Here is an 11,122-nt window from a genome sequence, read left to right on the forward strand (position 1 = left end):
ATTATAGGAAGATCTTCAACAGACTTAAAAATCAGTTTCAGCTCAACTGCTAATTTTAAGAACATAATCGCACACAACACACAAAAGCCGCAATATGAAGCCAGCTGTTCACGCAGAGATAAAAACTTGTGCCTGCTAAATGGAGCTTGCATGTCCGAAACCATCATTTATGAAGCCACTGTAGATTCTGTATCCACTAAAGACGCAGTTTCCACGAAGAAATGTGTGGGCCTCACAGAGGGTAATTTCAAGGCCAGATACAATAATCACACTTTGAGTTTCAGGCACTGGGACAAAAGAAAAACGACAAAATTATCCAGTCATATATGGTCTTTAAATGATAAAGGTGTCAGTTACAACATCCATTGCAAGATCCTAGCCAAGTGTAAACCTTACACCAGCGGCAGCGGAAGGTGCGGTCTATGTGATATGGAAAGATGGCTCATCTGGAAAAGCAGCTTGGACCCTACCACATGTCTAAATTCAAAGACTGAACTATTCGGATCATGTCCACATGTGACCAAATATTTGCTACGTTTTTGGTCCCCCTGAGTTTACTGATTGGACTTGCTTTCTATAAGTATTACTTACATTTCTTATATATTTTTTAATATTTTTACTGATAGGACCTGCTGATGGGACTGTACTGATAGGCTTCTATATTGTGTCTATGTATAGGCTTTTCACTTTTTTTTTACCTGGATTTTATATTTTTATATTATTATATTTTTTAATTATTCTTGTTTTTTACATAACTATAGGGTTAATGTTTTTGTATTTTTCCACATATAGTTTTCTGTTTTCTCCCCTCCAAACTTTTTTCCTGTATGCTTACAGACACGTACAAGGAATTTTATATGTGTGCGCTTGTGAGTGTGCGCGTGGATGCGTGCGTATGTAGATATATGCGTACGTATATAGAGATATGTGCGTGCGTATATGGTTATATGCGTGCATGCGATAATATACGCAGTTTTAGACGCGTTTTGTCACTACACAGTAATTTCCCTTTGTTTTTAACGGGAATTTTCACAGGAATTTTCAATTGGCCGGATAACTGAAGAGATGTTGGCGTGGGCTCCCACCCTGGCATCCGAAACTCGGAGTTTTATCATGGCTACTGAATAAGTGTCACATATTTTTACAGGTATATATATATATATATATATATATATATATATATATATATATATAAATAAATAGTTAATCCAAACATGAACAAGCAAGAAAAAAACAACAATGCGCGGGTGTGGAATAAGTACAGTATTATTAGATGCTCAGGAAAGGAAAGAAAAGAAAGAGGATTTCACGTTTTGAGCAGAGCACTTCATTAGAAATATAGAAAAAGTCCAAAGACGGAGAAAGAAAAAGTTCTTTCAAAGACAGGAGAGTGCAAGAGGAGGTATGTGTGTGTATCTGCGTGCGCGCAGGTCTATGTGTGTGTGTTGTGCGCGCGTGCGAACGTGTGTGTGTGGTTGTGGCTGTTTATGTATGTGTGTGGTTGGACTTAGTGTCATTAAGGTCATAGTAAGACTTTTGGTAGGAGTGGCTGTCTGTTGCGTGTCTACCTACACATGTGCGTAGGAGCAAGGTGTTTAACTGGTAGTTTGAAGTATGTGTGTGTATATGTAGTGTGTGTGTGTGTTTTGTTTGCACTGTATGTGTGTGAGTGTATGTATGTGTGTGTACGTGTGGATATGTGTGTATGCGTGAAGTTGTGTCTGTGGAATAAATGTACGTTACTCTGTGTGTGTGCATGTGTACATGTGTATGTATGTATGTGCGTGTGTATTTTGTGTGTGAACGAGGGGTTGTGTAGGGAGGTATATGCGCGTGTATGTGTATGTGGTGTGTATAGTGTATGCATGGGGTTATGAGTGTTAGATATGTGTGCATTCGTTTGCGTGCGTGCGCGTGCGCATGTGTGCGTCTATATGTGTATGCGTATGTGTATGTGTGTGTGTGTATGTATATATATTGTGTATATGTATGTGTATGTGCATGCATTTGGGGGTTTGTGTAGGGGTATATGTGCGTTCCTGTGTGTATGTGCGTGTGCTTACGTGCATGTGTGCGTGTATGTGAGTGTGTGTTTATGTCCATGTAATTGTGTGCGTGTCTGTATGAGTGTGTGTTGTGTATTGGAGGTATGTGGGCGTAAATGTGCAAGTGTGTGTATGTATGCGTATGTGTATGTGGTTGTGTGTACGTATATGTGTGTGTGTATAGGTATGTGTGTCTGTGTGTGCTGGGGTTGTGTGAGTTAGGTATCTGTGCATTCCTGTGCGTGTGTATGTGTGTGTGTGTTTGTGTACATGTGTGTGTGTACGCGCATGTATGTGTGTGCGCGTGGGTATGTGTATGTATGCATGCATGCGTGTGTGTGTGTGTGCGCGCGTGTATGCGCATGTGTGCGTGTATGTGTGTGGAAGTATATGCGTGTGGGAGGTATATGTATGTGCACGGGTGCGTGTGTTTTTTCGTGTGTGTGGATATGTACGTATGTGTGCGTGTATATAGAAATAAACATTATAATAAATTATAAAAATATTTAGAATTTTTCTTTTCTATTTTTTATTCTAAACCATATTTCTGAACAGATATCGGATCTTTTTGGTTTGACCGGCAACACTTGTTTTCTTAACGTAACACTTTCAAACTTGGGATACTGGTAGAATGTGTCATATAAAACATCTTTTTCTCTTAGCCTTCTTAACAAAAATTACTTCTTAAGTTATTTCATGTTAAAGTTGTCGTATTTCTGTAATTTCAACCAATCACTGACGTCTATTCAGCTGAATACAGTTACTGCTCTTTTTATAAACAATAATTTTTACCGGTGTTAAGAGTGTTATTCCCTGTTTAATTATATCATTATTCCCTAGTAAGAGTTTAGGGTTTTAGGGTTAGGGTTCGGGTATTAGAGTTAGGGTTAGGGTGTTGGGGTTAGGGTTAGGGTTATGGTTATGAGTTATAGGGTTTTAGGGTTAAGGTTATGACAAAAATAATCATAACCCTAACCGTAATCCTAAAACTAACCCTAACTCTAAAACCCGAACACTAACCCTAAAACCCTAAAGCTAAAACCAATACAAACGCACGAACGATGTCATAAATAACAGTGACAAACGAAATATATACCGCTGATAGTTGTTGTTGACAACGGATAGTTTTTGTTGACAAACAACGGCACTAATTTTATTCAAGGGAAAAGATCCCCTGACACCGTTGTTTACATTCCACGGCGTAATTGTTTTCACCTCAATAGACGTCAGTGATTGGTTGAAATTACCGAAATACGACAATTTTTTACATGAAATAACTTCGAATCCAAAATTTTTTATCTGTTCTATAACACAAAATATACAAGTATTCGAAGTTTGAAAGTGTTTCGGTACCAAAAACACTACATAAAACATAAATGAAAAATGTTGCCCGTCAAACCAAAAAGATCCACAATAACAAACAACAAAATGAAGAAGCCACCGCAGTGTGATATTTGTGGGAAGATCTTCCGCCATGACAACATGGAACGCCATAAAAACCGGGAAATGTTTCCTTGTGACTTGTGTGGCCGAGCGTTTTCTCAAAAGTCCTACCTTAAACTACACAAAAGGATCCATACTGAAGAGAGGCCATTTGGCTGTAATATCTGAGGCCATGCCTTCTCACGAAATGACCACCTTGTCATACACATTCGTGGCCACCAAGACCTGAAATTGTTCAAGTGTGACGTGTGTGGCAAAGCATTCTCTCGACCTTCTTATTTGACTGTTCACGAGCGGATACACACGGGCAAACGGCCGTACCAATGCCATGTGTGTGGCTGTGCTTTCTACCGTGGCGACCACCTTGTCCGACATCGGAGGAAACAACACGGGGAAGAGCCCGCAACGACCGTGTATGTGACGACAGCCAGTGATGGCAGCCAGACGGTGTACACTCATGCCAACCCAGGTGACCTTCAACTCCAACAACTCAATATTCAGGTACAGATGGATGACCAGGAACGGAAGTGTAACAACATTATTATTAACAGCATCGGGGAAAGTATTGAGAGTGATCAGAAGAACGCCGCGTACACTGACTGCACCATGTGCAACACTTCTTATGGTGGGACGCAATGTTGCATCGAAGCGACACAACAGCAAGAACAACAACAGGTGCAGCAAGTACAACAGATACAACAGTCACCACAGCAACAACAACAACAACCACAGCAACCACAACTCCAACCGCAGCAGCACATTATTACTGATTGCAGTGGAATAACAAAAATGGTGATTGGGGAGCAGATTGAAACTGTATCGGTGGATACAGTTTCAAAACTGTGCCACCATTGAAGAGCCGAAACCTTTTGCATCAGTACAACGTGCAGTGTTGTGCAGTAGTGGTACAACTGTTGCTGACGGCACCACTACTGCAGTGACAACCAACAGTAAGGCGTCCAGCAGGACTGGTGCACCCGTATCGCTCAAATGTGAATTCTGTAACAGAACCTTCTCCCGACGCGACCACCTTGAGCGCCACAAGAGCTCACACTCGGACATCAAACAATTTGTCTGCAAGGAATGCGGAAAATCTTTCTCACGGAAATCCTACCTGACTGTCCACAGCCGTATCCACACGGGCGAGCGACCCTACAAATGCGAGGTTTGTGGTTTCATGTTTGCACGCAAGGACCACTTGTTGAAGCATCAGCGCAACAAGGATGGCGAACGTAAGCTAAACTGCATTCCGCAACATCTGCAACAACAACAATAACAACAGCAGCAGCAGCAGCAGCAGCAACAATAGCAACAGACCATCGATACGAAGGACATAAACACCAATGAAGCTAACATCCTGACTGTGACCCAACAAATGGCTCTGATCACTGGTGAGGGCGGTACTGTTGTCGTGCCGGTCAGCAATGTGCAGAGCTTGACCAACTCGAAAACACAACAGATTTACCACACAACTATTGCAAATCTCGGCTCAACAACTACGGCCATGCCTGTGTTCCCATCGACCATTGAAATCTCACCTGCGACCACACAGATCTTTCCTACCATACAAATGTATGCTTCAACATGCCTGAATGTACTTCAGACTGTACGTAACAACACGCGGGACACAGCATGGTGAATTCGGCAGAAGATGGTGATCAATAGTCAATAATAATAATAATAACAACAACAACAGCAACAATAATAATGATATTTCCACCCCTCCTCCCCAACTGTATGCAACAATGCATGAGACTTGACAAGGTGCGTTAGACAACAATGATGGTTAATAATAATATAAACATAATAATAATAATGATAATAATAATGTTCATTGTTATACTATACAAATATAGATAAATACATGAAAATGTGTGAACACACACATACGCATACATTCACGCAGGCACACACGTATATGGTGATATATTTATACATTTGTATCTGCATGTCTTTGTATACATATATGACTTCACATATATATATATAAATATATACACACATCTACACACATCAACACACACGTATTTGTGAATGTCTGTTTTTACATGTACATATACATAATCATCCTCCTTTCAATAGATATGCCACTCCTCCCTCCCCCTCTCTCTCCGGAAAGAGAATGTTTCCACTCCTCTCCCTTCCTCTCTCCGTTGTCTCTCCATCTCAGGTAAAGGACCACTCCTGAAAGCGTCAGATTCCTTTTCTCCCCATGACATTCAGATTTATCCAGACCCCAAGATCTCAATGTGTAATTTTACCAACACAGGACCACCGCCTCCACCACTCAGACTTTGCATTCTGTATATATATATATATATATATATATATATGTATATATGTATGTATGTATATATATTGTGGTACCAAGTAGACTATCAGATGTGGTTATACATCACTGGCCATAGTGCACTTTGCATTGTTTTCTGGCTTTTGAATGATGCCACCCTGATGTTTAAGCGAACAGGCAAATGTTCCTCCTATTTACAGTTGATTGGACTAGAGCAACATAAAATGAAGGGTTTTGCTCAAGAACACAATGTGCTGCCTGGTCCTGGAATCGAACCCATTGTCTAGTGATTGAGAGTGCAGCACCCTAACCACTAGGCCACACGCCTTCAAATATATATATGTATATGTAATTAGGTATTTGTGTGTATATGTTTACGTTTATATAGTATTGTGTGTGTGTGTGTGTGTGTGTGTGTCACCATCTCTGCTGTAAAGTAATGTCCTACATGCAGTAATGAGATATTTTAATACTGACCAACAAAACTCAGACATATTAAACAAATATCACAGAGAGAGAGTGAGGCAGTTGAATATTAGTGATAGAAAGTGTAGAGCCATGTATGATCATCATCATCATCGTCGTCGTTGTGGTGGTGGATTGGCAGAATTGTTAAAGCGGCAAACAAAAATCCTCAACAGCATCTCATCTAGTTCTTTACATTCTGAATTCAAATCACACAGACAATAAGCAGAGACATGGCTGCGTGGTTTAAAAATTCACTTTGCAACACCAGTTTTGGCGGGGGTTAGCCCCCACAGTGCAACACCTTAGGCAAGTGTCTTTTACTACAAATCCTGGGCCGACCAATGCCTTATGAGTCGATTTGGTTGACATAAAAAGAAAGACGCCCAGCCTATATATATATATATGTGTGTGTGTGTGTGTGTGTGTGTGTGTGTGTGTGTGTGTGTGTATAATCTATAAATATAATATAGGATAATGAGAAATGCCGGAGCAGGCTTCAGCCCTGACATCCGAAACTCTGCGTTTTATTATGACATTATATTATATTTATAGATAAATTCCTCTATTTACATAATATCGAGGTCTCATTCATTCTTTTGTTGTCATATTATTATTATTAATATATATATGTAAGGGACGACCGTGCGAACTCAAAAAAAGGAGATATGGTGACGAATGGAAAAAACAGGACTCCTTTTATTTAAACGCGTCACACGGTCGAACACACAATAATATATATCAAATGATGATACAGATGATATGTTATGCGACGATAACATAGATGACCAGTAATGAAAGACCACAACCGTATTAGATGAATAACAGAGATATTTATTATGGCGTTAAAGTGTATGTCTGTGTGAGAGTGTGAATGCGACATATAATAACATAATCAAAGACAGGCCGTCATACAAAGAAAAGTGTGTATGTGAGTGATACATGTATGTGTATGTGAGTTATTACAGCAGATGGAAAGAGAGTCAATATATAACGCGTGAACAATTATACCAGTTCTTGGGTACACAATAATATGAATCTGTATGTGAAGTGAGTTGGCTGAGTTTGGCAGAGCTGATCACTAGTTGTGATGTCGTGGCATCGATGCCGGGCCGTGTTTCTTGTTATACAGATGTTCGTCGCTGGCTGAGAATTTCTTGTCTGTTTAAGAACTCTTGTCTGTTTATTTACCGTGGTGAAGCTGAGTCACCTAACAGAATCGAAGAGAGAGATGTGCCGCGGAGGTTTGGTTTGGTGTACATAGTAAGTCGTGTTGACGCTGGTGGTGTAGAGGCTGTTTGGTAGTAATCGTGTTGGTCATGACGATGATGCTGGATAGTAGTCGTAGACTCTTGTTGCTGATGTGGCGACGGCGGTGGTCATCGTTGGCTGGACGAAGCTGTTGAAGTGGTCGCTGGAACTGCTGCTGCTGTCGTGTGGTACACGGAACAGTTCTCAAAGAGAAACTGGACCGAGACAAATTTGGCCGCCGAGTTAAAGCTATTTATAACAAACTATTGGCTCACCAGATGGTAGAAATATACTCTATCACGTGACCTTATTAGGGGCCGTGATTGGTCAGTTTGCGTTCTGGCGGGAACGGTTCGAAGAAGTTGCCGATTCGAATAATGATCAGTCACGTGATGACAAGGTTAATGTTTTCCGCTACGTTCGCGTTTGTTTATATTTAAATGAGAAGAATGGCGATAGTAGTTTTGTATCTAATGGCGGTAGGTAGTTTCGCTACATATATAATCCAAATGACAAGAGAAGTCCGTTAACACATCGTTAACGGATCATTAAAGATGTGTTAAAGAATTTCTTTGTCTTATTGTTTGGATTGCATTTTACTCTTCACTACACCCACAAAACGGTTTTACTGTTGTGAAACCAGAACTTTCTACACTTGATGAATTTCAGTATTAGTCTGGAATCCGACAATGTTGAGAGCCCAGAACTCTGGTTGAGTTCTCGAGAAATGCCCTACTTTTATGACTTACCAGGACCTAAGTATATATATATATATATATATATATATATATATATATATATATATATATACAGAGAGAGAGAGAGAGAGAGAGAGAGAGAATTCACAAAAGACGAAGATGGGTGTGTAAACAACAAACAGATATGTGTGTGTGAAGGAGGAGGAGGCAGAATTTTGAATAATTCTCTATTTAGTACTTTCGTCCATTTGTTTGGTCTCTTGAGAAGAGTTCCAACAAGTGAACAAAAGTGCGAAGTGAAGAATTATCCTAAATGTCAAGTTATTGATAAAAACAATTCAACATTAACTCTTTAGCATTCGAATTACTGTGGTTGGCCCTCGTGCCGGTGGCACGTAAAAGCACCCACTACACTCTCGGAGTGGTTGGCGTTAGGAAGGGCATCCAGCTGTAGAAACTCTGCCAAATCAGATTGGAGCCTGGTGTCGCCTCCTGGTCCACCAGTTCTCAGTCAAATCGTCCAACCCATGCTAACATGGAAAGTGGACGTTAAACGACGACGATGATGATGATGAAGGTTGAAAGGAGATAAAGAAGAAGTTAATGCAATATAAAATAGCGCAATTAAAAACAAAAAATGAAAAATGAAATACGGTTGCTATGTTGCAGGAGGTGTAGAGGCAGTCAATAGGAGGAGGGAGTTGTGCTTTGTCCGAAGGGGATAGTTGTTCGTAGATTAAAAATATATCGCTGTTCCAGGCGCAGTCGCGAGTGTGTGGATCCAAAGACAGAGATAGTAGAAGGGGGAGTGGCTGGCCAACGGAAGTGACAGGCGTCAGGGGTGTTCGAACGTAGCCGAACATCCCTTAGATATTCGGTGAACCAGTCGGCCAGTTGGCGGCCCGTCTGAACTACATATAGTTTACCACAAAGGTTGTATCCAATACAGTATATGACGCTTGAAGAGGTGCAAGGGAAGGAATTTGTTATGAGAAGAGTGTGCTGAATGGAACCAGTGAAAGAAGTAGTGTTGGTGATGAAGGGGCAGGTGTGGCAGCGGGATTTGGAGCACGGGAAGGATCCGGAAGGGGCTGGAAGGGGGAAAGAAGAGAAGGTGCTACGAACCAGAAGATCGCGTAGGTTCCGGGCGCGTTTAAAGGAGGACAAGAGTGGGTTGGGGAAAATGGGGCGGGTGGTGGTATTCAGCTGGAGACGACGGAAGGCCCGTTGGATCCTCCGACGAAGGGGTAGGGTGGAGGGGTGGAAAAGGAGGGGAAAGGGGGTGCGGTTAGGGGGTTGGTGTGGAGAAGGTGGTGCGGTCGATTCGACGAGCGCGGTCAAGGGCGGTTTGAACAAGGGTTGAGAGTTATCTCAAAATTCTGGTCCCGGCTACATAAGCGTCAGAGGCGGAGGAACTGTGAGTAGGTGATGGCCCGTTTGGTGTGGAAAGGATGGGAGGAAGAGAAGTTGAGGTAGCGGTGGGAATCTGTGGGTTTGAAGAGGCGGTGAGGGAGTGGGAGGGGTGGTCAATGGTAAGAGAGATATCAAGGAAGTTAACAGAGGTATTAGAGATAGTAGAAGTGAAGTGGAGAGAAAGGTGGAAGTTAGAGAGGAAAGAGATGAAGTGACAGAGTTGTTCACGGGAGAGAGAGGTGGCACCTATATAGTCGTCTATGTAGCGAATGTATAGCTCTGGGGTCAGCCCGGAGAATTGGGAGAATGCTTGGGCCTCAATGTGGCCAACAAAGAGGTTGGCGAAATTGGGGTCCATTCTCGTTCCCATCGCGACCCCAGACAAGTTGGTAGGTTTCCTTGGTGAATGTAAAGCAGTTGAGGGTGAGGACGAGCTCTGCCAGGTGAATAAGGGTGGAGGTGCTGGATGTGGGGTCAGGGCGACGGTTGAGGAAGTATTCGAGGGCTAAGAGACCGTCGTTGTGGGTAATCACCGTGTATAGGGATTTGATGTCCAAGGTGAAGAGGAAGTGTGAGGGGCCGGGAGGGAAGGAAAAGGAATTGAAGAGGCCAAGGGCGTGATTAGTGTCGTGTATGTGGGACGGGAGGGCAGCAACTAAAGGGGACAGGATGCAGTCAAGGTATTTGGAAATTATTTCGGTGAGGCAATTACAGGCAGAAACAATAGGGCGGCCAGGATTGTCGGGTTTATGTATTTAGGTAAGGAAATAGATGGTGGAGGTACGGGGTGTTCGGACGATGAGGTTGGTGGCGGGAGGGGGGAGAGCAGAAGAGAAGATGAGATCATGGATGGTGGAGGTATATATATATATATATATATATATATATATATATATATATATATATGTGTGTGTGTGTGTGTGTGTTTGTATATGTTTGTATATGTTTAATTTTGGGGTAACTTTATTGAAATAAAGTGTATTTTATGTGTGTGTGTGTGTGTGTGTGTGTGTGTGTGTGTGTGTGTGTGTGTGTGTTTAATTTTGGGAAGACTTTATTATTTCAATAAAGTATATTCTATATACATACATATATATATATATATATATATATATATATATATATATATATATATATATATATATATATATATACATATATATATATATATATATATATATATATATATATATACATATATATATGTATGCATGTATGTATTAAAGAAAGCAAAAAATAAGAAAATAATAAAAGCGAAAGGCTAAATGGATGTGTAGAAGTAAAAGAATTCAGTACTCAGTATTGTGGCTACAATGGTTAAAGGTTAAAAGTTCAATTATTTTTGAGGTCTTTGTATTTATATGTATTCTTATTTTATGGGCAATTGTATACATACACACGCGTGCGCGTGTATGTGTGTGTGTATAGTGGGAGAGAGAAAGATGGGGAGGTGAGATAAATTTCTTGTCTCTTATTGAAAATTTCTTGTCTCTTTGCATTGGCACTCATTCAGGTTT

At 41.1% G+C, this 11,122-nt stretch overlaps 1 pseudogene; it reads left to right on the forward strand.

The window, feature by feature from the left end:
- The first annotated feature begins 3,005 nt into the window (after positions 1 to 3,005).
- Positions 3,006 to 5,385, forward strand: LOC149131816 (uncharacterized; annotated as a pseudogene).
- Positions 5,386 to 11,122: the final 5,737 nt, after the last annotated feature.

Source organism: Octopus bimaculoides, chromosome 19 (genome assembly GCF_046866305.1).
Source record: "Octopus bimaculoides isolate indiv1 chromosome 19, ASM4686630v1, whole genome shotgun sequence".
NCBI classification, from domain to species: domain Eukaryota; kingdom Metazoa; phylum Mollusca; class Cephalopoda; order Octopoda; family Octopodidae; genus Octopus; species Octopus bimaculoides.